Raw genomic sequence first — 26938 nt, forward strand, 5'->3', positions numbered from 1 at the left:
GCTCCTGTACCTTATCTGCCCACCTGTGTATGACCCGTCCTGCCTGCACCTGCTTGTGTCCTGAACTACAGAACACCTCCTTGCTGTTTGCTGATCTTGGCTATCAGTCTGATCCTTCTGAGCTGCAGTATACCTCCCTGCTGTCTACGGTCTTCAGCTACCAGTTGGTTCTTCCTGAACTACAGAAGACCTTTCTGCTGTGTGTTGTCTGCAGCTTCCAGTCTGTTCTTGCTTCCTGCCTGGTCAGCTACTGGTCGCTTCACTACACATCAGAGGTCCGGATCAGCCCCTGCATCAGTTTACCTGTCAGGCACTTGTGCCCCTTTGCACTCCCGAGCCCCTGTCTGCTCTATCAGGGGTTCTTGAGTAGGGATGAGCTTCGTGTTCAAGTCGAACATACGCTCGACTCGAACATCGGCTGTTCGCCCGTTCGGTGAATTCCGAACGTTATGGGCCGTTCGCGCCAAATTCGTGTGGCGCTCACGGCCCACAATGCACTGCGATGGCGCAGTGCATTGCTGGCTCATGATTGGTCAAGCATGCACTGTGACCCTGCATGCTTGGCCAATCACAGCGCCGGCAGCGAGGAGAGCCATGATTGGCCACAGGCAGGATGCCTGTGGCCAATCATAGCTCAGGCTGTGTAGTACATGCCCCACACTATATAAGGCCGCCAGAGCGGCGGCCTTGTGTAGTGTGTTGGCGTCTGAAGCAGTTAGTGGGTGTTCTGTGTACCTTCAACACAGTATACACCGATCGTTATCGGCCGATTTTTTGATCTTGCTCTTCTGTAGTGGTTGTTGTCTGCGTGCCCTGACTGCAGTATACACCGCTATATTCACCTCACCTATATAGCTAGCGATATATCTATCTTTTATAATAGAGCTTGCAGTCAGTGTTAGGAGCTTGTGCGTGCTGTCTGCGTGTTCTGTATCCAGTACACACCGCTATATCCACCTACATAGCTCTTCTCTATTTGAGCCATCTGCCATCTGCAGGAGTTAATGGAAGTTGTGTGTGCCTCCAGCACAGCACCGTATACATCTGTATTTACCCTTTATTGCTGGTGTTCTATAATAAAGGCATCTGCAGGAGTTAGTGGGTGTTGTGTGCCTCCAGCACAATATACACCTGTATCTACCCTTTATTGTTGTTCTCTAATAGAGCCATCTGCAGGGCTTAGTGGGTGTTGTGTGCCTCCAGTACAGTATACCCCTTTATCTACCCTTTATTGCTGGTGTTCTATAATAAAGGCATCTGCAGGAGTTAGTGGGTGTTGTGTGCCTCCAGCACAATATACACTACCCAATTGCTGTTTTACCAAACTCCCTTCAGGCCATTACCATGTCTGGAAGGACAGCAAGGAGAGGCAGACAGGCACGAGCTGATAAAAGAGGGCAAGCAGGCTCTGTGTCTAGAGACAACAGTGCTGGTCGTGGACACGGTGCATTGTCATCATCAGCACGTGGCCATGGGACACGCTTGTCCTTCTTTTCGGCAGCTGGACTTGTTGAGCCGCAACATGCCAACGACTTGGTAGAGTGGATGACCAAGCCCTCTTCATCCTCCTCATCCTCTCTCACCCAGGCTCAGGGTACTGGCAAAGCAGCTGCCAACGCATCGTATTCCCTCCTCTCAATGTCATCATCAGTGACTCCTTCCCTAGACCCACCACGTCCTCCTGAGGAGTCCCCTGAACTCTTTGAGCACAGTGTTGGGTACATGCTCCAGGAGGATGCCCAGTGTTTTGTAGGCTCTGATGATGATACTCAGCTAGAGGAAGGCAGTAGCGTGAGCGCAGAGAGAGGGGATGCTCAAGAAGGACAGCAATCTGGCAGTCATGTTCCACAAGCTGCAGCATACTGCCAGGTTTGCTCCAGCGATGAAGAGGGGGGGATGATGAGGGCACTGACTCCACGTGGGTGCCTGGTAGGAGGAGGAGGAGGCACATGTCCAACGAGGCAGGATGCCCTCCGGGGGCCAGCTTAGGGGCAGCACACCGACTGAATCACACCGCAGAGCTCCGCCTGTGCAGGGTGCTGCCTCTGTACGTTATTCTAAAAGTTCTTTGGTGTGGGCCTTTTTTGAGACGAGTGCATCAGATCGCACCACTGCTATTTGCAACATATGTCTCAAGCGTATCTCGCGTGGCCAAAACATGAGCCGCTTGGGCACCACATGCTTGACCAGACATATGTTGACCTGCCATGCAGCTCGTTGGCAAGCGTACCTCAAAGACCCACACCAAAGAACAAAGCGGACCTCTCCTTGCTCCTCATCAGCTGGCATCTCCAACCCCACTAGACCTTCAGTCCTCTCTGAAACCTGCTCTGAGAGGAATGAAGGTGTAGAATTAGGTGTGTCACAGCCAAGTGCTTCCGGGCACTCTGCTAGCAGTACACCCACGTCCGATTATAGCAGGCAAATGTCCCTGCCCCAGCTGCTGGACTGGCGAAAGGAGTTCACTCCCAGCCATCCACATGCCCAGCAGTTGAATGCTAGCTTGGCTAAATTGCTAGCACTTCAACTGCTGCCTTTTCAGTTGGTAGACTCTGCCCCCTTCCGTGAGTTTGTACAATGTGCGGTTCCTCAGTGGCAGGTCCCCAAACGCCACTTTTTCTCACGGAAGGCGATTCCGGCTCTCTACCGGCATGTGGAAGGCAATGTCCTTGCCTCGCTGGACAGGGCGGTCAGCGGTAAGGTAGATATTACCGCTGACTCATGGTCCAGCAGGCATGGACAGGGACGTTACCTGTGTTTCACGGCCCATTGGGTCACTCTTCTGGCAGCTGGGAAGGATGCAGGACAAGGTGCAGTAGTGTTGGAGGTTGTTCCGCCACCACGCCTCCAAAATGCTACTATTGGTTGTGACACACCTCTCTCCTCCACCCCCTGCTCTTCTTCTTCCTCCATGGCCTCTTCCAGTGCTCTGTCCTCAGAACCAGCAGTGCTCCGTAGGCGTTCCAGGGGCTACGCAAGTACGCAGGCAAAACGATGCCATGGAGTGCTTGCACTGGTTTGTTTGGGGGACAGGAGCCACACTGGGGCGGATGTTTTGTCAGCTCTGCAGGGGCAGGCCGAGAGGAGGTTGACGCCACGCCAGCTTAAGCCAGGAATGGTGGTTTGCGACAATGGCACCAACCTCCTCTCCGCCCTCCGACAGGGACAACTGACCCATGTGCCCTGTGTAGCTCACGTCCTTAACCTGGTGGTGCAGCGGTTCTTGGGCAGGTACCCGGGCTTACAGGATGTCCTGAAGCAGGCCAGGAAAGTCTGTGTGCATTTCCGCCGATCATTTAATGCCTGTGCTCGGCTGGCTGAGCTCCAAAAGGAGTTGAACCTGCCCAAGAACCGCCTTATATGTGATATGCCCACCAGGTGGAACTCAACATTGGCCATGCTGCAGTGGCTGCACACGCAGCAGAGGGCCATCAATGAGTACCTGTGCGTCTACGGCACCAGGACAGGGTCAGGGGAGCTTGGTTTTTTCTCAGCACGCCAGTGGGGCATGATCAGGGATGCATGCACTGTCCTGTCACCGTTTGAGGAGGCCACAAGGATGGTGAGCAGTGACAGTGCATGCATCAGTGACACTGTACCTCTTGTCCACCTCTTGGAGCATACGCTGCGTGGAATAATGGACAGGGCACTTGAGGCAGAACAGAGGCAGGAAGAGGAGGACTTCCTTGCCTCTCAAGGCCCCCTTTATCCAGACAGTGTTCCTGCTGTGCCACCCATCACACAGGAAGAGGATGAGGAGGAGGAAGAGGAGGAGGAGGATGATTGTGTCAGCATGGAGGTGGAGGCTGGCACTCAGCATCAGCAGCAACAGCAGTCTTGTAGGGATGATTTACAGTCCCAAGAAACCCGTGGACTTGTACGTGGCTGGGAGGAGGTAGCTGCGGATCATGTTGTCCTTAGTGACTCAGAGGACTCCGGACCGAATGCCTCTGCTAACCTAGGCTCCATGGCCTCCCTGATCCTGCAAAGCCTGCGGAAGGATCCTCATATTCTTCAGATCAAGGAGAGGGACCATTACTGGCTGGCCACTCTCCTTGATCCACGGTACAAGGGTAAGGTTGCCGACCTTATCTTGCCATCGCAGAGGGAGCAGAGGATGAGACATCTCCGGGAGGCCTTGCAAAAAGGTCTGTGCAACGCGTTCCCAGAGACTGGGAGGTTACAAACTCCTGGTCCTGAACAACGTGTTGCTGAGGCATCGGTCAGAAGGAGCGGTGGAGAAGGTGGCCATCTGACTGATGCTTTCAGACAATTTTTTAGTCCGCAGCCCCAAGGTATGATCGGTTCCAGCAACCATCGCCAGCGTCTGATTTACATGGTGCAGGAATACCTAGGGGCAAGGTCAGACTTGGACACCTTTCCCACCGAAAATCCTCTGGCTTACTGGGTCTTGAGGATGGATCACTGGCCAGAGCTTGCACAGTATGCAATTGAGCTACTGGCCTGTCCTGCATCCAGCGTTCTTTCGGAACGCACCTTCAGTGCTGCTGGTGGCTTTGTTACCGATCACAGGGTGCGCCTGTCCACCGAATCAGTTGATGTAACCGAATAATTTTTTTTGAAATATCACATCCCTTCAAGACTGCCTATGCTGATGCTGAGTGACTCTCCTGTTATGTTGATTGTCTATCCTCTTCCTCCTCCGTTGATATGTTGGAAGAACATTTCTGGTTCTGGGTGATGCCATCAGCCCAATTTTTCTGCCCCTGTTTAACAGGGGCGTTTAATTACAGTTTTTGATGCAATGCTTTGCAGCAGGGCTAATTCCTGCAATAAAACTAGAGTATATGGGAGAGGTTGCAGTGTCGTGGCACCAGCACCAGTGCCTAAGGCCCAATTTTTCTGCCCCTGTTTAACAGGGGCGTTTAATTACAATTTTTGATGCAATGCTTTGCAGCAGGGCTAATTCCTTTTTTTTTTTTTTTTTTTTTACGATTAACTGTTTTATTAGGACAAAACTATTGCAAGAAAGATACAGAGTACCATTCATATTTTAAGTGCAGTATGCAACAGTCTGAACACTGGTATAACATGACTAGAAAACCCCCACACAAACTCTCCAATACAACAGTAATCAGTACGGTATGAAAACAGGATAAGTGAAAGGCTACAAGTCCACATTACCAAAGCAAACAGTGCAGAATGCCTGTCTACATAACAGTTGCTAAACATATACAGGTGAGAACACTGATGGGATTAACTCAGCAATCCTGGAGCTGTATTCAGACAAAGGTTCAGTTCTTTTCTTTGCCTTCTTTTCCCTTCCTGATTTCTTCGCCTTTCTTCTCCAGCTCTCGCAATCGTTCCAGTTTTGCAGCTATCTGGGCCTCCCTTTTTTCCTTGTTAGTCTCCATTTTTGTAGTTAATTTCTCTTCTGCCATTTTGCTGAAATTATCATTCTCTTCTTTAGCTTTCTGCAGAACTTCTCTTTCTCATGTTCTCTCTTCTCGGGAAGTTGCTTCAAGATTTCAGCTTCATGTAACCTACGCCTCTCCTCTGCCGCTTCCAGCTTCTTTTGAATTTCTTCCAGTGAGCATTCCTTTTTCTTTGGAGAGGAGATTGCAAGGTCTGGAGCAGCATCCGTAGATGGAGGGCTCAGGATAAGCTCAAATGCCTGGCCAGAAGCACGCTTTTCCAGCTCTTTGATTTTAATGTCACTATCAGCCATGACTGTAAATGTAAAGAAGCGCTGCCCAGATGCTGTGTCTGTCGATGAATACCCTAATTACAATTTTTGATGCAATGCTTTGCAGCAGGGCTAATTCCTGCAATAAAACTAGAGTATATGGGAGAGGTTGCAGTGTCGTGGCACCAGTGCCTAAGGCCCAATTTGGGCCTAGGGCCCACCTTGTTCTGCCATTTCTGCAGAGCATATAGGGCAGGCCCCTACTTTCAAACATCCAACTTACAAACATCTCCTACTTGCAAACGGAAGGAGACAACAGCAAGTGAGATGAAAAAAGATGGACGACAAAACAAATTATACAGGGGTGATAACCCTTCCCTATGTTTTCCAAAAAAGCTTAAAAATAGTTTTTTTGACTGGAGCTACACTTTAAAAATGTACCAGTTGAAAATTACAAACAGATTCAACTTAACACAACAAACCTACACAGTCCCTGTCTTGTTTTCACTGCTGTTCTGAGTATATAGGGCCTGGGGGCCACACGCATTTCCTTTTTTTAATATGGGTACTGGGTTCCCCTTAATATGCGTACAAGACCCAAAGGGGCTGGTAATGGGCAGGGAGGGCTACCCATGCCATTTTTCTCAATGATTTTCAACCATATTGCAGGAACCAGATATAACATTAAAACCGCAAACAGTTTTAAATGACGTTATTTCCGTTAAATGTCATTTTGTGCAGGGACTGTACTAAACACGGGAAACACGTGGCACTTCACAGGCATACTACAGATACCCCCCAGGCACGATATTTAAAGGAATATTTCACTTTTTTTTTTCACTTTAATCGTCATTAAAATCAGTGCTCCCGCCAAAACGGCCATTTTTAAAAACATTTTAGGCATTGACCCATGTCCCCTGGGGCAGGAGCCAGGTCCCCAAACCCTTTTTAGGACAACATCTTGCATATTAGCCGTTAAAATTACCACTTTTAATTTCGAACGTTCGATTCCCATAGACTTCAATGGGGTTCTAAAGTTCGTACGAATTTGGGGTCCGTTCGAAAGTTCTGGTGCGAACCGAACCGGGGGGTGTTCGGCTCATCCCTATTCTTGAGCCAGAGGAATACGAGAAGCCACTTCCTGCACACTGGGCTCAACCACCAGGTACGTGACAGTACCAAACAGCCATGACTGTGCCCACGCAGGGAGCTTCTCCTATGGACAAACTTTGCCGTCATCTTGCTGGTCTTACCCAGGCTGTAAAAGAGCTGCAAGTGGGTTACAACGGGCTAGAGGAATGTGTTCAGGTTCTGTCTGCCTCTGCAGCCTCCTCATCAGGAACCTCTGCTGCACAGGGCCAGATTAAGAGCATCATGGGCCTGGTGCTGAGGATTTTGGTGGGACTTTTTACAGAAACAAAATGAAAATGCAAAAAAATGTTTTTCTAAAAGAAATTAAATATACCCTCACCAGTAATATTAGCCGTGCAGCTTTTGAGCAGCAGCAACACCCCCAATACCACCTGCTATGTGGTCTCTCAACAGCAGCAACATAGGGCAACCATATTTCCAAACTGCCATTCAGGGACATCCCCCCCTTCCCAAAAAAAGAAGAGAGGGGGATGTAGTTTCGGGTTGATGGGGAAATAGGTGTTGGGGGTGATTTTTTGGGCAAATGGTTGGTGTTAGCATTTAAAATCATCCTGACTCTATGCTTGATATGGCGTCAGGATGATCAAACTCCATTATTTCTATTACTACATTGTAATATATAGTGAAATAGTTCAACTAACCATGATGCAGAATCAGTGGGAACCTGAGCTTGTCACTTGACACCAGATGCAGCGTGTCACTTGCCACCCGCAGCCTGCCACCAGATGCAGCGTGTCACTTGCCACCCGCAGCCTGCCACCAGATACAGTGTACCACTTGCCACCAGCAGCATGCCACCAGATACAGTGTGCCACTTGCCACCAGCAGCCTTCCACCAGATACAGTGTGCCACTTGCCACCAGTAGGGATGAGCCGAACACCCCACGGTTCGGTTCGCACCAGAACTTTCAAACAGACTGAAAATTCGTATGAACTTTAGAACCCCATTGAAGTCTATGGGACTCGACGCTCAAAATAAAAAATGCACATTTTAATGGCTAATATGCAAGTTATTGTCCTAAAAAGGGTTTGGGGACCCGGCTCCTGCCCCAGGGGACATGGATCAATGCCAAAAAATTTAAAAAAACAGCTGTTTTTTGGGAGCACTGATTTTAATGGCGATTAAAGTGAAAAAAAAGTGAAATATTCCTTTAAATATCGTGCCTGGGGGGTGTCTATAGTATGCCTGTGAAGTGGCACGTGTTTCCCGTGTTTAGAACAGTCCCTGCACAAAATGACATTTACCACTTCGCACTCGCGCTATAGCCAAAAGATGGCTACAGCGCGGACACTAACTGCTGGGAGGGTGTTCTTGGACATCCTCCTGTTTACTTCCCCTCTACGCTCCGCTGCAGGTGCGCATCGGGGAAGTTCTGCGTTGGCCAGTTCCCTCGGACACAGCCAATCACAGATCGTGCTAAATGGCCAATCCCAGCGGCCATTTGTACCTTCTTGGCTTGTTCAGGTTGCAAGAAATGAGATAGACCGTCAGTACATCAGGTGTGATCAATTTTTTATTATTTGCACCACAACTTTTAGACTCTATAACTTTCACAAAGACAAAATAATATCCACTAATTTGGGTTATTTTTTACCAAAGATATGTAGCAGTATAAATTGTGGCCAAAATTCATGAAAAAAATTTAATAATTTGCAAAATTTTATCACAGAAACAAAGAAAATGCGTTTTTTTTTTTCAAAATTTTAGGTATTTTTTCATTTATAGCGCAAAAAATAAAAAACTCAGAGGTGATCAAATACCACCAAAAGAAAGCTTTATTTGTATGAAAAAAAGGACAAAAAATGTATTTGCCTACAGTGTTACATGACTGAGTAATTGTCATTCAAAGTGTGAGAGCACCGAAAGCTGAAAATTGGTCTGGGCAGGAGCGGGTTTAAGTGCCCAGTAGGCAAGTGGTTAACGGAAAAAAAGTCATTTAAAACTGCTTGCGGTTTTAATGTAATATCTGGTTCCGGTAATAAGGATGAAAATCGTTGAGAAAAAAAATGACATGGGTAGCCCCCCCTGCCCATTACCAGCCCCTTTGGGTCTTGTACGGATATTAAAGGGAACCCCGTACCCAAATGAAAAAAAGTAAAGGCATGTGGCAACCAGGACCTATATACTCAGAAGAGCAGTATACAGGCGGTGCAAACAAGACAGGGACTGTGTAGGTTTGTTGTGTGAAGTGGAATCTGTTTGCAATTTTGAACTGGTGCATTTTTAAAGTGTAGCTCCAGTCAAAAAATCTATTTTTTAGCTTTTTGGAAAACATAGGGAAGGGTTATCACCCCTGTTTTTTCATCTCCCTTCCTGTTGTCTCCTTCTGTTTGGAAGTAGGAGATGTTTGTAAGTTGGATGTTTGCCCTATATGCTCTGCAGAAATGTGGGCCTAAGATGTTGCCACAACACTGTAAGTCCTCACAATTACTCTCGGTGGACGCAGGAACGGGCCCTGCTGTGAAATATTATATCAAGAATTGTAATTACATGCCCCTGTTAAATAGGGGCTGAAAAATTGTGCTTTAGGCACTGGTGCTGGTGCCACGACACTGCAACCTCTCCAAGATACTCTAGTTGGAGTGCAGGAATGATCCCTGCTGCAAAGCATTGCATCAAAAATTGAAATGACATGCCCCTATTAAACAAGGGGCTGATAAATTGGGCCTTAGGCACTGGTGCTGGTGCCATGACACTGCAACCCATCCCAGATACTCTAGTTGGAGTGCAGGAATGAGCCCTGCTGCAAAGCATTGCATTAAAAATTGTAATTAAATGCCCTTGTTAAACAGGGGCTGAAAAAGTGGGCTAGTGCCACTGGTGGTGGTGCCACGACACTGCAACCTCTCTCAGTTACTCTAGTTGGAGTACAGGGATGATCCCTGCTGTAAAGCATTGCATCAAACAATTTAATTACATGCCCCTGTTAAACAGGGGCTGAAAAATTGGGCCTTAGCCACTGGTGGCATCACCCAGAACTAAAAATGTTCTTCCAAGATATCAGCAGGATCATTGAAGAGGAAGAGGATAGTCAGTCAACATAACAGGACAGTGACTCAGCCTCAGCATAGGCAGTCTTGAAGGGATGTGGCATTTCAAAAAAAATTATTCGGTTACATCAGCTTCAGGTGCTTGGTAGCTGGTGGTGATCCAAGACGGATTCATCTTTATGAAGGTCAGTTGATCAACCGAGTCAGTGGACAAGTGCACCCTGTGATCGGTTACAAAGCCTACAGCAGAACTGAAGGTGTGTTCCGAAAGAACGCTGGATGCAGGACAGGCCAGTAGCTCAATTGCATACTGTGCAAGCTCTGGTCAGTGATCCATCCTCAAGACCCAGTAAGCCAGAGGATTTTCGGTGGGAAAGGTGTCCAAGTTTGACCTTGCCCTTAGGTATTCCTGCACCATGTAAATCAGACGCTGGCAATGGTTGCTGGAACTGATCATACCTTGGGGCTGCGGACTAAAAAATTGTCTGAACGCATCGGTCAGACGCCCACCTTCTCCACTGCTCCTTCTGTGACTGACCAAAGCCTCAGCAACAAGTTAACCTCCCAGTCTCTGGGAATGCATTGCACAGACCTTTCTGCAAGGCCTCCCGGAGATGTCTCATCCTCTGCGATAGCAAGATAAGGTATGCAACCTTACCCTTGTAACGTGGATCAAGGAGAGTGGCCGGCCAGTAATGATCCATCTCCTTGATCCGAAGAATATGAGGATCCTTCCGCAGGCTTTGCAGGATCAGGGAGGCCATACAGCATAGGTTAGCAGAGGCATTTAGTCCGGAGTCCTCTGGGTCACCAAGGACAACATAATTCACAGCCACTTCCTCCCAGCCACGTACAAGTCCACGTGTTTTTTGGGATTGTAAATCATCCCTAAAAGACTGCTGCTGCTGATGCTGAGTGCCAGGCTCCACCTCCATGCTGACACAAGCCTCCTCCACGTCCTCTTCCTGTGTGATGGATGGGACAGCAGGAACACTGTCTGGATAAAGGGGGCCTTGAGAGGCAAGGAAGTCCTCCTCTTCCTGCCTCTGTTCTGCCTCAAGTGCTCTGTCCATTATTCCATGCAGCGTATGCTCCAACAGGTGGACAAGAGGTACAGTGTCACTGATGAATGCACTGTCAATGCTCACCATCCTCGTGGACTCCTCAAATTGTGACAGGAAAGTGCATGCATCCCTGATCATGCCCCACTGCGGTGGTGAGAAAACCTAGCTCCCCTGGCCCTGTTCCGGTGCCGTAGACGCACAGGTACTCATTGATGGCCCTCTGCTGCTTGTGCAGCCACTGCAGCATGGCCAAAGTTGAGTTCCACCTGGTGGGCATGTCACATATAAGGCGGTTCTTGGGCAGGTTCAACTCCTTTTGAAGCTCAGCCAACCAAGCACTGGCATTAAATGATCAGTGGAAATGCACACATACTTTCCTGGCCTGCTTCAGGACATGCTGTAAGCCTGGGTACCTGCCCAAGAACCGCTGCACCACCAGGTTAAGGACGTGAGCCACACAGGGCACATGGGTCAGTTGTCCCTGTCAGAGGGCGGAGAGGAGGTTGGTGCCATTGTAGCAAACCACTATTCCTGGCTTAAGCTGGCGTGGCGTCAACCACCTTTCGGCCTGCCCCTGCAGAGCTGTCAAAATATCTGCCCCAGTGTGGCTCCTGTCCCCCAAACAAACCAGCGCAAGCACGGCATGGCATATTTGTGCCTGCGTACTTGCGCAGCCCCTTGAACGCCAACGGAGCACAGCTGGTTCCGAGAATAAAGCACTGGAAGAGGCCATGGAGGAAGAAGAAGAGGAGGGGTGGAGGAGAGAGGTGTATCACAACCAGTAGTAGCATTTTGGAGGCGTGGTGGCGGAACAACCTCCAACACTACTGCACCTTGTCCTGCATCCTTCCCAGCTGCCAGAAGAGTGACCCAATGGGCTGTGAAAGATAGGTAATGTCCCTGTCCATGCCTGCTGGATCATGAGTCAGCGATAATATGCACCTTACTGCTGACCACCCTGTCCAGCGAGGCATGAACATTGCCTTCCACATGCCGGTAGCGAGCTGGAATCGCCATTCGTGAGAAAAGGTGGCGTTTGGGGGCCTGCCACTGAGGAACCACACATTGCACAAACTCGCGGAAGGGGGCCGAGTCTACCAACTGAAAAGGCAGCAGCTGAAGTGCTAGCATTTTATCCAAGCTAGCATTCCACCGCTGGGCATGTGGATGACTGGGAGTGAACTTCTTTTAATGGTCCAGCAGCTGGGGCAGGGAAATTTGCCTGGTACAATCGGACGTGGGTGTACTGCTAGCAGAGTGCCCGCCAATACTTGGCGAGAGTCTAGGGAAGGAGTGACTGATGACATTGAGACGAGGGAAGAGGACGCGTTGGCAGCTGCTTTGCTAGTACCCTGAGCCTGGGTGAGAGAGGAATAGGAGGGTGAGGAGGGCTTGGTTATCCACTCTACCAAGTCTTCGGCATGATGCGGTTCAACACGTCCAGCTGCAGAAAATAAGGATAAGCGTGTGCCATGGCCACGTGCTGATGACGATGCACCGCGCCCATGACTGGCACTGTTGTCTCTAGACACAGAGCCTGCTTACCCTCTTTTATTGGCTCGTGACTGTCTGCCTCTCCTTGTTGTCCTTCCAGACATACTAATGGCCTGCAGGGAGATAGGAAAACCAGCAATTGGGTAGCTTTAGGTGCACACTGAGCAGATGACACAGTGCACCGACTGTAATTACTGCAGCTGTCTGCCTTTGTTACAGAAACAGAACAACACCAGCAATAAGGTGTAGCTTCAAGTGTATACTGTGCAGGAGGCACACAACACCCACTGTAAAAGGTGCAGATGCCTGTATTACAGAACACCAGCAATAATGGGTATCTTCAGGTGTATACTGTGCTGGAGGCACACAACACCCAATTTAACTGCTGCAGATGCCTGTATTACAGAACACCAGCAATAAAGGGTAGCTTCAGGTGTAAACTTTGCTGGAGGCACACAACACCCACTTTAACAGCGCAAGGTTCACAAGAAAAGAACACACTGTCCCTGCCTATCCTGCTCTCTCCCTGAACGCCGCAACACACTACACAAGGCCAATTATGGCTCTTCTCCCTGCCGGCGCTGTGATTGGCCAAGAGATGGCGCAGTGCATTGTGGGCCATGAGCGTCACACGAACATGGTGTGATTGGCCCATAACATTCGTAATTAGCCGAACGGGCGAACAGCCGGTGTTCGAGTCAATCGTGCCTTCGTCTCGAACACCAAGCTCATCCCTAGCCACCAGCAGCCTGCCACCAGATACAGCGTGCCACTTGCCACCAAATACAGTGTGCCATTTTCCACCAGCATTCTGCCACAAGATATGGTGTGCCACTTGCCAACAGCAGCATGCCAGATACAGTGTGCCACTTGCCACCAGATACAGTATGCCACTTGACACAAACAGCATGCCAGATAGAGTGTGTCACTTGCCACGAGATACAGTGTGCCACTTTCCACCAGCAGCCTGCCACCAGATACGGTGTGTCACTTGCCACCAGATACAGTGTGCCACTTGCCACCAGCAGCCTGCCACCAGATACAGTGTGCCACTTGCCAATAGCAGCCTGCCACCAGATACAGTGTGCCACTTGCCACAGGCAGCATGCCAGATACAGTGTGCCACTTGCCACCACATACAGTGTGCCACTTGCCACCAGCAGCATTCCACCAGATACAGTGTGCCACTTGCCACCAAATACAGTGTGCCACTTGCCACCAGCAGCCTGCCACAAGATACAGTGTGCCACTTGCCACCAGCAGCCTTCCACCAGATACAGTGTGCCACTTGCCACCAGCAGCCTGCCACCATATACAGTGTGCCACTTGCCCCCAGCAGCATGCCATCAGATACAGTGTGCCACTTGCCACCAGCAGCCTGCCACCAGATACAGTGTGCCACTTGCCACCAGCAGCCTGCCACCAGATACAGTGTGCCACTTGCCCCCAGCAGCATGCCACCAGAAATGGTATGCCACCAGATACAGTGTGCCACTTGCCACCAGATATGGTGTGCCACTTGCCAACAGCAGTCTGCCACCAGATACAGTGTGCCACTTGCCACAAGCAGCATACCAGATACAATGTACCACTTGACACAAGCAGCATGCTACCGGATACAGTGTGCCACTTGCCACAAGCAGCCTGTCACCAGATACAGTGTGCCACTTGCCACCAGCAGCATGTCACCAGAATCAGTGTGCCACTTGCCATCAGCAGCATGCTACCAGTTACAGTGTGCCAGCAGACACAGTGTGCCACTTGCCACCAGCAGCCTGCCACCAGATACAGTGTGCCACTTACCACCAGCAGCCTGTCACGCCCTCCAGGACGGATAGAAGAGACCGGGCCTGTATAGTCAATCAAATCCCTGGAGCCCCCACCCCTCCTGAGCTGGGATGGTATGGCTGTGTGTATGCATGCCAGGAGTATTGATCAGACCAAGTTCTACAGGGGGGTTGTGTGTGCAAGCCTTTGGGCTCACACTGGTGTGCTGCAGTCAGTCGCACTGCTTATGTATCTGCAGTTTTAGCTGCAGTCCTATTGATTTATATCAGGTTGCAGGTTTTTGCTGCATTTTCTGACAGAGCGCAAAGAGGCAGCATGCAGGAATATTGGTGCGCTTTCAGAAAATGCAGAAAAAACAAACAACCTAATATAAATCTATAGGACTGTGGGTAAAACACAGGAAAACTGTGAATACATCAGCAATGGGCCAAAACATAGCAAATCAGTGTGAACCCACCTAAAAGCACAAGGGACCAAGCACTACCACATGCTGATGACACAATTCTAAACACTTTGGTTGCAGTTATAACAGCCACTGCTGGAGAAAAAAGTTAAAAATGAGGGGAAGTGCCACCAGATACAGTGTGCCACTTGCCACAAGCAGCATGCCAGATACAGTGTGCCACTTGCGACCAGATACAGTGTGCCACTTGCCACCAGCAGCATGCCACCTAATACCTCCTTGGTGGAACACCGTGAATATGTCAAGAATGTTTTAACACGACTTCGATGTCACGGCCTGTATGCAAAACCTGAGAAGTGTGTGTTTGAACAGAGCATTCAGTTCCCGGGACTGATCATTTAAGTGAAGGGTATCAAAATGGACCCTCAGAAGGTCTCTGCCATTCTGGACTGGCCAGCCCCTACTGACAAAAAAGGAATCCAATGCTTTGTGGGCTTCGTAAATTTTTACTGGAAGTTTATAAGAGGATTTTTCACCATCATTTCCCCCATCACGAGATTGACTAAGCAAGGCACCCGATTCCACTGGTCTTCCGAAGCTCAGGCGGCCTTTGTAACCTTGAAAGATCTGTTTACCTCTGCATCGGTTCTGAAACATCCTGACCCAGCACTACCATACATCTTGGAGGTGGATGCTTCAGAGATAGCAGACAGGGCAGGACTCTCCCAGAGACAGGGACCCAAGGCTCTTTCGCATTCTTTTCCTGTAAACGATTGAAGCCGAGCAGAATTATGATGTAGGTGACCGAGGGCTATTAGCAATCAAGGCCGCACTTGAAGAGTGGCAATACCTTCTGGAAGGAGAAACACATCCGATTCTTGTCTATACAGACCACAAGAACCTCAAGTACTTGAAAGCGGCCAAGAGGTTGAGACCACGTCAGGCCAGATGGGCACTTTTATTTACCCCGATTCTCGTTCCACATCACCTACAGGCCCGGGTCGAAAAAATACTAAGCCCAATGCTCTCTCCTGGATGTTAATCGAATCCGAAATCCCCTCACCTCCAGACACCATCCTATCCTCAGGAAAAAAATCTTATATACTGCGCAAAGCCGTGCTAAGGGTACCTATAGCGGTTGCTGCCTCCCCTCAAACTAACAGTCCTCTAGGGGACTATAGGCATAGGATATTATATAACAAAGTGGGGTCAATGGCTCTACCTAAAAAAGTACATATAAATGTAAATGTCCCTAAAAGACCTTTCCCAAAACAGCCTCCCTATAGATACTCTTAGCCAAAAGGAAGAGAAAGGGAGGGGGGAGAGAGGGGTATAGCGGAGGAGAGGTAAGGAGGAGGGGGCGAAAAGTAGTTTACAAGGGATCCCCAATCCCAAGGGGGCGTTCTTCAGTCTGCCCTCTCAATGTATATATATATATGCTAACTATGTGCCAAACAATATACTAGTATACTTAATTTGTGCACCTTGCATATAGAAACTATGTCACATATAGATTATGCTCACCCTGTGCATATATGTAATTGTTAGCAAAAAATATAGGTGCGTTACAAAAAAGAGAATATATATATTTAAGAAGATGCACAAAGTGAAGTAAAATAAGTAAAGATAAAAATAAAAATAAAAATTGAGCAACGGAATATATAGGCAAAGAAACTCCTAAGTAGTGATGGCCGAACGGTTCGCCCGGCGGTCGTTTCGCGGCGAATTTCCGACTTTCGCCGTCCGCGGGTTCGAACGCCTTTTTCCGTCGTTCGCCCCGGCGGACTTACGTGTTTAATGTATACAAGAACTTTAACCTTTCGTGACACGTTTATCATGTGTTACAGGACAACCAATTGAGACATGACAGCTCATGGACACTTGGACATTCCCCCTAACCTATAAATACACCCGATCCGGTGGCCATTTTACATTCTTTCTTCTGTCACTGTAGGGAAAGGATCCTGTGTGGAGTAGGGACAGAGAAAACGCTAGCTATTTGGTACACAAAAGTTCTTTTCAGGACTGGTATAGGTGTTAGGTCAGCAGCCTGAGTTTCTTTTGTCAGTTTAGATAAAGGGACAGAGCGCTGTATGCTGCTATTTTAGGGACAGCTCAGCCAGATTAGTCTTTCTTCATCATCATCATCATCATCATCATTAGCTGTTACTATCAGGTCCACAAAAGAGCTGTTCCAGCTAATCGTTCCAGCCTACTCTTTTTTGCCAATTTGTATAGGGACAGGCAGGAAGCAGTGTGTCAGGCAGTGAGGATAATTTTAAAGACTTGCTGTTACTATTAGTTCCACAAAGGTTCTTTTCAGGACTGGTATCAGTGGTACGGTAATAGGCTTGTACACGTATAATATTCTTTCTTCCAAATATAGAAAGAATATTATACTTGACTGCTGCCCTTCTGCTGCAGTCTGCTAATCATTCACAACTCACTTGTTCCACAAAGCTCTTTATCAGGACTGGTAACTTGGTCTGTCTAGGGTGCTACGGTACATAGGCTTGGGTGCGGTACAGTCTGCTGTTCTGTAAGGACCGCTATCGGTCCACAATACATAGGGTTGCCGTGCACTACTGCTGACCGCTGCCCTATACTGCAGCAGTCCTTCAGCGGTATAGGGACTGACGCACAGTCTGCTAAACACTAATACACAACCTGCTTGGTCCACAAAAGTTCTTATAAGGACTGGTAACTTGGTATAGGGTGCTACGGTACATAGGCCTGAGTGCAGTACAGTCTGCTGTTCTGTAAGGACCGCTATCGGTCCACAATACATAGGGTTGCCGTGCACTACTGCTGACCGCTGCCCTATACTGCAGCAGTCCTTCATTGGTATAGGGACTGACGTACAGTCTGCTAATCACTAACACACAACCTGCTTGGTCCACAAAAGTTCTTATAAGGACTGGTAACTTGGTATAGGGTGCTACGGTACATAGGCCTGAGTGCGTTACAGTCTGCTGTTCTGTAAGGACCGCTATCGGTCCACAATACATAGGGTTGCCGTGCACTACTGCTGACCGCTGCCCTATACTGCAGCAGTCCTTCATTGGTATAGGGACTGACGTACAGTCTGCTAATCACTAACACACAACCTGCTTGGTCCACAAAAGTTCTTATAAGGACTGGTAACTTGGTATAGGGTGCTACGGTACATAGGCCTGAGTGCGTTACAGTCTGCTGTTCTGTAAGGACCGCTATCGGTCCACAATACATAGGGTTGCCGTGCACTACTGCTGACCGCTGCCCTATACTGCAGCAGTCCTTCAGCGGTATAGGGACTGACGCACAGTCTGCTAAACACTAACACACAACCTGCTTGGTCCACAAAAGTTTTTATAAGGACTGGTAACTTGGTATAGGGTGCTACGGTACATAGGCCTGAGTGCAGTACAGTCTGCTGTTCTGTAAGGACCGCTATCGGTCCACAATACATAGGGTTGCCGTGCACTACTGCTGACCGCTGCCCTATACTGCAGCAGTCCTTCATTGGTATAGGGACTGACGTACAGTCTGCTAATCACTAACACACAACCTGCTTGGTCCACAAAAGTTCTTATAAGGACTGGTAACTTGGTATAGGGTGCTACGGTACATAGGCCTGAGTGCGTTACAGTCTGCTGTTCTGTAAGGACCGCTATCGGTCCACAATACATAGGGTTGCCGTGCACTACTGCTGACCGCTGCCCTATACTGCAGCAGTCCTTCAGCGGTATAGGGACTGACGTACAGTCTGCTAAACACTAATACACAACCTGCTTGGTCCACAAAAGTTCTTATAAGGACTGGTAACTTGGTATAGGGTGCTACGGTACATAGGCTTGAGTGCGGTACAGTCTGCTGTTCTGTAAGGACCGCTATCGGTCCACAATAGATAGGGTTGACGTGCACCACTGCTGACCGCTCACCTATACTGCAGCAGTCCTTCAGCGGTATAGGGACTGACGTACAGTCTGCTAATCACTAACACACAACCTGCTTGGTCCACAAAAGTTCTTATAAGGACTGGTAACTTGGTATAGGGTGCTACGGTACATAGGCCTGAGTGCGTTACAGTCTGCTGTTCTGTAAGGACCGCTATCGGTCCACAATACATAGGGTTGCCGTGCACTACTGCTGACCGCTGCCCTATACTGCAGCAGTCCTTCATTGGTATAGGGACTGACGTACAGTCTGCTAATCACTAACACACAACCTGCTTGGTCCACAAAAGTTCTTATAAGGACTGGTAACTTGGTATAGGGTGCTACGGTACATAGGCCTGAGTGCGTTACAGTCTGCTGTTCTGTAAGGACCGCTATCGGTCCACAATACATAGGGTTGCCGTGCACTACTGCTGACCGCTGCCCTATACTGCAGCAGTCCTTCATTGGTATAGGGACTGACGTACAGTCTGCTAATCACTAACACACAACCTGCTTGGTCCACAAAAGTTCTTATAAGGACTGGTAACTTGGTATAGGGTGCTACGGTACATAGGCCTGAGTGCGTTACAGTCTGCTGTTCTGTAAGGACCGCTATCGGTCCACAATACATAGGGTTGCCGTGCACTACTGCTGACCGCTGCCCTATACTGCAGCAGTCCTTCAGCGGTATAGGGACTGACGTACAGTCTGCTAAACACTAATACACAACCTGCTTGGTCCACAAAAGTTCTTATAAGGACTGGTAACTTGGTATAGGGTGCTACGGTACATAGGCTTGAGTGCGGTACAGTCTGCTGTTCTGTAAGGACCGCTATCGGTCCACAATAGATAGGGTTGACGTGCACCACTGCTGACCGCTGCCCTATACTGCAGCAGTCCTTCAGCGGTATAGGGACTGACGTACAGTCTGCTAAACACTAATACACAACCTGCTTGGTCCACAAAAGTTCTTATAAGGACTGGTAACTTGGTATAGGGTGCTACGGTACATAGGCTTGAGTGCGGTACAGTCTGCTGTTCTGTAAGGACCGCTATCGGTCCACAATAGATAGGGTTGACGTGCACCACTGCTGACCGCTGCCCTATACTGCAGCAGTCCTTCAGCGGTATAGGGACTGACGTACAGTCTGCTAAACACTAATACACAACCTGCTTGGTCCACAAAAGTTCTTATAAGGACTGGTAACTTGGTATAGGGTGCTACGGTACATAGGCTTGAGTGCGGTACAGTCTGCTGTTCTGTAAGGACCGCTATAGGTCCACAATAGATAGGGTTGACGTGCACCACTGCTGACCGCTCACCTATACTGCAGCAGTCCTTCAGCGGTATAGGGACTAAGAGTTTTGTCACAGGGTCATTTAAAAAATGACATGCAGAGGAAGAGGCAGGCCCTTCCGCAGGGGTGGTAGGGGTAGGGCAGGAGCAACAGGCTTGAGCCAAAGTGGGAAGTTGCAGAAGGTGCGTTCAATTACTTTAAAGGATGCACCAGACTTGGTTGAGTGGCTCGCTCAGCCTTACTCTTCTGCACCCTCCTCATCCTCTCGATCTGCACCCTCTTCTTCACTCTCTGCTATGTGCACCCCCAAAGACACTACCACCAACAACACGACCACCACCACCACCACCACATACCTTCCGCTTGAGTCACTGGAATTATTTTCCGATCCATATCAAGAGGACATTTCTGATGCGCAGCCACTCTTGGTATTGGATCAGGAAGAGGAGGTAGCAACAAGCGCTACTCAGCAGTCTGACGCCAGTACCCAGATCAGCCCAAGGAGGAGGTTGGTCCCCGGTGTTGCTGCCTACTCTACTTATAGCGGTGGGGAAGGTGACGTTGATGATGACGTGTCTAGTGATGTCACGTGGGTGCCCACAAGAGAGGAAGAGGAGGGGAGTTCAGAGGGAGATATGGACCAGCAGATAGGGAGGAGAAGCAGCAATGACTTACATTGCACAGCAGGGACAAAGCAGACTGCAAATGTATCAGGAGCGAGTCATCGACCATGTACGGTCACATCTGGCGCTCCCAGGACACCGGCACATGGCTCCGCAGTGTGGGCTTTTTTTAACGTGTCCGCTGCTGACAATAGCGTTGCCATCTGCAATCTTTGCAGTCAACGCGTTAGTCGCGGTAAGCCCAATACTCACCTAGGGACGACCGCCTTAAGAAGGCACATGAGCAGCCATCACCGAGCCCAGTGGGAGCAACGGAACACACAAAGCCACACTGCAGGCTCTCACCGTCCAGCCTCGTCTTCTACTTCTCCTTCTCCTCTCTCCTCACAATTGTCCTCCACTCCACCTTCCATCACGCCAAGCTCACATTTTTCTGCAAAAAGGCAGGCTTCCGTGGGCCTAATGTTTGAGCGTAAAAAAATGATGACGCCGGATAACCCTCTTGCCCAACGGTTGGCGGCTGGCTTGTCAGAACTCATAGCCCGCCAACTACTGCCATATAAACTGGTGGACTCGGAGGCCTTTCGCAAATTTGTGGCCATTGGAACACCACAATGGAAGGTCCCAGGAAGGAAGTATTTCTCAGAGAAGGGCATCCCAGAGCTATATGGCCATGTTCAGCGGCAAGTGAATGTATCTCTGGCACACAGTGTCGGTGCCAAGATACATCTGACCACAGACACGTGGTCTAGCAAACACGGGCAGGGAAGGTATATCAGTTTTACTGCCCACTGGGTGAACCTTCTGACGGCCGTCAAGCATGTAACCCGTGGCACCCGTGTAGATTTGGTTTTACCGCCACGGATTGCATGCAGGCCTGACTCTTCTTCTCCTCCTCCTACTCCATCCTCCTCCCTCTCCTCCTCAGCTGCCTCCTCCTTTTCCGCTGCTAGCGTCTCTTCCACTGCACCGCCCAAGCTCCCCAGAACCTATTCCACATGCCAGGTGAGACGTTGCCATGCCGTGCTGCGTCTGTTGTGCCTGGAAGCAAAGAGCCACACTGGCCCGGCACTCCTTTCAGCTTTGCGTTCACAGGCAGATGAGTGGCTAACACCGCTCAATTTGACAGTTGGTAAAGTGGTGTGTGACAACGGTGCCAATCTGCTTAGCGCATTGAAACAGGGCAAAATCACGCACGTGCCGTGCATGGCACACGTCTTAAACTTGGTCGTGCAGCGATTCCTTGTCAAATACCCTGGGGTCCAGGACATCTTGCGGCAGGCAAGGAAAATCTCGGCCCATTTCAGAAGATCTTACACGGCCATGGCTCGCCTTGCTGACATTCAGCGGCGACACCATCTGCCGGTCAGACGTCTTATTTGCGATTGCCCGACGCGATGGAACTCAACCTTCTATATGCTTGATAGGCTGCTCCAGCAGAAACGTGCAGTTAACGTCTACCTGTATGAACTCTGCGAAAGAAACGGTTCTGGGGAGCTGGGTTTTTTTTCACCGCGCCAGTGGCTGCTCATGCGCGACACATGCAGACTTCTGCGGCCATTTGAGGAGATCACCAAACTGGTCAGTCGCAGCCATGGCGCCATCAGTGACATGGTACCTTATGCCTTCTTTCTGGAGCGTGCATTGCGTCGTGTCATTGATCAGGCTGTGGAGGAGCAGGAGCGGGAAGATGAGGAAGTCGCAATGCTGGATGAATTCCCAGGGGGGGCTACTCTATCTGAGACAAGTCAACAACAGGAGTCTGATGAGGAGTCAGAGGAGGATGGTGCCGGGGCGGATGAGCAGGAGCAAGAAGAGCATGCTTTAAACCTTTCTGGGATCCCTGTTGTGCGAGGATGGGGAGAGGAGAATGAAGAGGACGACATTATCCTGGATGATGAGCAGGAGCCAGGCCACCACACCGCTTCCACTTTAGTGCAAATGGGGGCCTTCATGCTCCAGTGTTTTAATAGGGACCCCCGTATAAAAAGCATGAGGGTCAAGGACCAGTACTGGGTGGCAACGTACTTAGACCCCCGGTACAAACACAAAATGGCGGAAATGTTACCGCCGTCGCAGAGGGCTGTCAGAATGCAGCACTTCCAGGCCTTGCTTCGAGAAATGCTGCATTCTGCTTTTGCGTGCGCTGGCAGAGGAGCAATTCCCACTCCCAGAGAAGGATTTGCGGGTACCAATCCAACAGCGCCTGCAAGAAGAGGCCGGTTTGAAGATGTGTTGGTGACTTCGGATATGAGGTCATTCTTTCAGCCGACCCATCGACAGGTGTCATCCGGATCCAGCATCAGGGAACGCCTAGACCGTCAGGTGTCCGACTACATTGGGTTAACGGCCGATGTGGACGCTCTGAGGAGTGATGAACCCCTAGACTACTGGGTGGGCAGGCTTGACCTCTGGCCAGAGCTTGCCCAATTTGCAATCGAACTGTTGGCTTGCCCCTCATCCAGTGTCCTGTCCGAAAGGACGTTCAGCGCAGCAGGGGGGATTGTGACCGATAAGCGTACTCGCCTAGCTCACCACAGTGTTAACTACCTCACATTTCTAAAAATGAATGAGGCATGGATCTCGGAGGAATTCAACACATGTGATCAGTAGACCATGTATATGTCTATAAACAATTTTTGGAATCAAGCACACAGACCTTCTTAATTCATTTGGCTCACTTCCCTGACCCAAAAAAGCACACCGTACTATATGCCCCTACCCTCCTCTTTGAAGAGGTTGAGCGGTGTCATATTTCTACTGGGGCTGCTTATTATGAGGGGTTCCCACCATCCCTGTGCTGTGCTGACTTCCTCCTGGGTGTTCTTATTATGAGGGGCTCCCACCATCCCTGTGCTGTGCTGACTTCCTCCTGGGGGTTCTTATTATGAGGGGATCACACCATCCCTGTGCTGTGCTGACTTCCTCCTGGGGCTGCTTACGGTGCTGCTGTCAGCGCTGTATGTCACGGAGCTGCTGTCAGCGCTGTATGTCACGGAGCTGCTGTCAGCGCTGTATGTCACGGAGCTGCTGTCAGCGCTGTATGTCACGGAGCTGCTGTCAGCGCTGTATGTCACGGAGCTGCTGTCAGCGCTGTATGTCACGGAGCTGCTGTCAGCGCTGTATGTCACGGAGCTGCTGTCAGCGCTGTATGTCACGGAGCTGCTGTCAGCGCTGTATGTCACGGAGCTGCTGTCAGCGCTGTATGTCACGGAGCTGCTGTCAGCGCTGTATGTCACGGTGCTGCTGTCAGCGCTGTATGTCACGGAGCTGCTGTCAGCGCTGTATGTCACGGAGCTGCTGTCAGTGCTGTATGTCACGGAGCTGCTGTCAGCGCTGTATGTCACGGAGCTGCTGTCAGCGCTGTATGTCACGGAGCTGCTGTCAGCGCTGTATGTCACGGTGCTGCTGTCAGCGCTGTATGTCACGGAGCTGCTGTCAGCGCTGTATGTCACGGAGCTGCTGTCAGCGCTGTATGTCACGGAGCTGCTGTCAGCGCTGTATGTCACGGAGCTGCTGTCAGCGCTGTATGTCACGGAGCTGCTGTCAGCGCTGTATGTCACGGTGCTGATGTCAGTGCTCTGTATTACGGTGCTGCTGTCAGTGCTCTGTATCTCCTGCACCCTCTTGTTTGCCTACCCTGGTCCCTGACCTTCCCTCTCCTCCATTGCCTTCATTAGCTCCATAGTCCTGAATTGTCAGAACAATTTCCCAAATAAAAAAAAAATGCTTGTAGTTATCGATCCCAAATTCACCTCATACATGTATTATGCTATTGTCCAGGTGGTGGGACTACGTGCTACCCCCTAATAATTACCCCGTGGCCGCAAATTCGACCTAAAGGTTTGCGAAATTCGCCTCCCATTGAAGTCAATGGAGCCCGCGGCGAACGGTCGTTTTCGCGAACGTTTGTGTCCGTTCGCGTTTCGCGTTCGCGAAACGTCCCGTCGGAAGTTCGTCCATCACTACTCCTAAGTGACCACATAGTTGAATCACATCCCTATGTCAACTGTGCTCCACCTAACACATGCATATACTGTGCATCCACCCCTAAACCGTATACATTTGAAAATATCCAAGCAAATAAATATAATGATAATAAAAATAAATATAATAAAGATAAATACTAAAAATTAAAAAATGTAGTGTCTGTGCCTCCTTAATGTCATAAACAACAAATTAGTGACTATATATAACCTGTGTACTTAAATAAATAAACTGTCCATATATTCTTAAATCAGGTTAGTGTGCAGAAAAAGTCCAACAAAATCCAGAGATCATAGACGAAGGTGACTTTAGTGCTTGGGAGAAATTTCCAGTGACTTCAGTGCTCCCCCTCAAGGGTCCCTACTCACCGGATCCTAGCATCCCCGCAGGGGTAATGGGCATATAATTCCACTGTTTCCAGCTGGACCTGCGCGTCTCCTGCAGCTGCTTATCTCCACTCCAAACACCTCCAGGGGTCTTTTCCTTACCAAAGGATCCCCCCCCCTTCTTTTTCCTTTTTTGGTGTTTTAAATATATATAAATGTATATTCTAATGGAATCATGTAAGGGTGCATGTAAACCTGGCATCTGGTGTTCCTAGGAGATCGGCCCAATTGCAGTGGTATGCCGATGCCACGGTATACTGGTTGATTTTCGATGATGCTGCAGACCAACCTCTACGTGTGTTTCAGCCAATCAAACGGGCCGTCTTCAGGAAGTATCCACAGGAAACATTCTCTTGCTCTAAGGGGATTTTCTATCCCAGATCAAACAAGCTTCCATAGGGGTCCCCTCCCTGCCTGATGTAACTCTACAGACAAGAGATGATTTATTGTGGTACAGAGACAAAATTTTCGTACCTCAAGAAGTAACGGGTTGCTGTTCTTAGGTCCTGCCATAACCATGAGTGGGCCGGTCACTTTGGGGTACACAAGACTTCTGAGCTTCTCCAGCACATGTTTTGGTGGCCACAGTTATTAGTTTTATTGAAGGACTTCCGGAATTACGTGGAATCTTGTACCATCTGTATCCAGAACAAGGGCAGCAAGTCTAAGGCCGCGTACACACGGGCGGACTGTTCGCCCAACTAAGTTCGTCAAACAATCCGACAAACAGTCCGTTCAAAATTAGCATGAACGGACTTGACCACACACGATGAACAAACAGTCCACTGAAAACGTGCGTGATGACGTGTACAGCACGTACGAAGGGACTAGAAAAACGACGTCCTATACACTGCAATGCAACCTTCGGCCGTGTAAACCCTTTCTGAGCATGCGCGATACTTAGTCCGTCCAACTTGCCTACACACGAGCGGACTGTCCGCTGAAACCAAGTTTGGACGGACAAAACCAAGTTTGAACGGACTGTCTTACGGAAATTCCGTAAGACTTTGTTCGTCAGACTGTCCGCTGAAGCCCACACACGAGCGGACTGTCCGCTGAAACACTGTTCAGCGGACTAAGTTGGGCGAACAGTCCGCCCGTGTGTACGCGGCCTAAGGCATGGGGGTCTGTTGAAGCCACTACCTGTCCCAGAGAGACCATGGAGAATGTTCTTCATGGATTTTATTGTTGAGTTGCCACCTTCAGAAAACCACACTACTATATTTGTGGTAATCAATAGACTTTCCAAAACTTCCTGCTAATGAGGGGTACTGCCTCTGCTGCCGAAACTGCAAAGATCTTCATCAAAGAGATTGTGAGGCTCCATGGTATCCCTGCAAATATTATTGCGGACCGAGGGGTACAGTTCACTTCTAAGTTCCGGAAGGCACTATGTGGATCCCTGAAAATCGACCTTTCCTTCTCCTCTCCCTATCATCCTCAGACTAATGGCCAGACTGAAAGAACAAATCAAATGCTGGAGCAATACTTGTGTTGTTTCTCCTCATTATCCCAGGATGATTGGGCACCCCTCTTACCCCTTGCTGAATTTGCATATGACAACTCTGTTCACTCTGCCACGAAGCAATCTCCATTTTTTTGCGAATTTTCATCCCATGTTTCTGTCCAATAACATCCCGGTATGCTCAGTACCAGCCACCCAAGAGACTCTGAATTTCTTCAACACTAACAATAAACCACTTCAGGAAATAATGACAAGGACCCAGGAATATAATAAGGAGGTGTTTGACAAAAGAAGAAGGGAGGAGCTTAATTTAGAACCCGGAGGTCAAGTTTGGTTGTCCACCCTGAATCTGAAACTGGCATGTCCATCTAAAAAACTGGGCCCTAAATTTGTGGGTCCCTTCCCAGGAAAAAGAAAAATCAATAATGTGGCCTATGAATTAAAACTACCGGAATCATTCCAGATTCACCCAGTTTTCTATGTAGCCTTAGGGTCCGTTCACACAGGGGCAACTCCGATCCGACTTCAGTTCGCCCCTAGTCGCCTCAGGTCGGACAACATTTAAAAAGCAATGTAAGTGAATGAGAGCCGTCTTAATGCACACTACTGAAGTCGCTCCGACTTCAGAAAAGGTTCCTGTACTACTTGAATCCGACTTGTAGGCGACCGGTACCCATTGATTTCAATGGAGGTCACCTCCAAGTCGGATCTCCGTTTATACGG

The 26938-nt window shown here is 49.3% G+C and overlaps 1 protein-coding gene and 1 pseudogene across 1 annotated transcript in view; one reads left to right on the forward strand and one right to left on the reverse strand.

Moving 5' to 3' along the window:
• NMBR (neuromedin B receptor) overlaps positions 1–26938 on the forward strand; it is a 513059-nt gene that overhangs the window by 246565 nt on the left and 239556 nt on the right. The gene's annotated exons all lie outside the window — the stretch shown is intronic.
• LOC143987748 (stathmin-1-A pseudogene) lies at positions 4940–5737 on the reverse strand (annotated as a pseudogene).

This window comes from Lithobates pipiens, unplaced genomic scaffold (assembly GCF_037356315.1).
Source record: "Lithobates pipiens isolate NorthernLeopardFrog02 unplaced genomic scaffold, aLitPip1_a1.2 Scaffold_18, whole genome shotgun sequence".
In the NCBI taxonomy this organism is placed as follows: domain Eukaryota; kingdom Metazoa; phylum Chordata; class Amphibia; order Anura; family Ranidae; genus Lithobates; species Lithobates pipiens.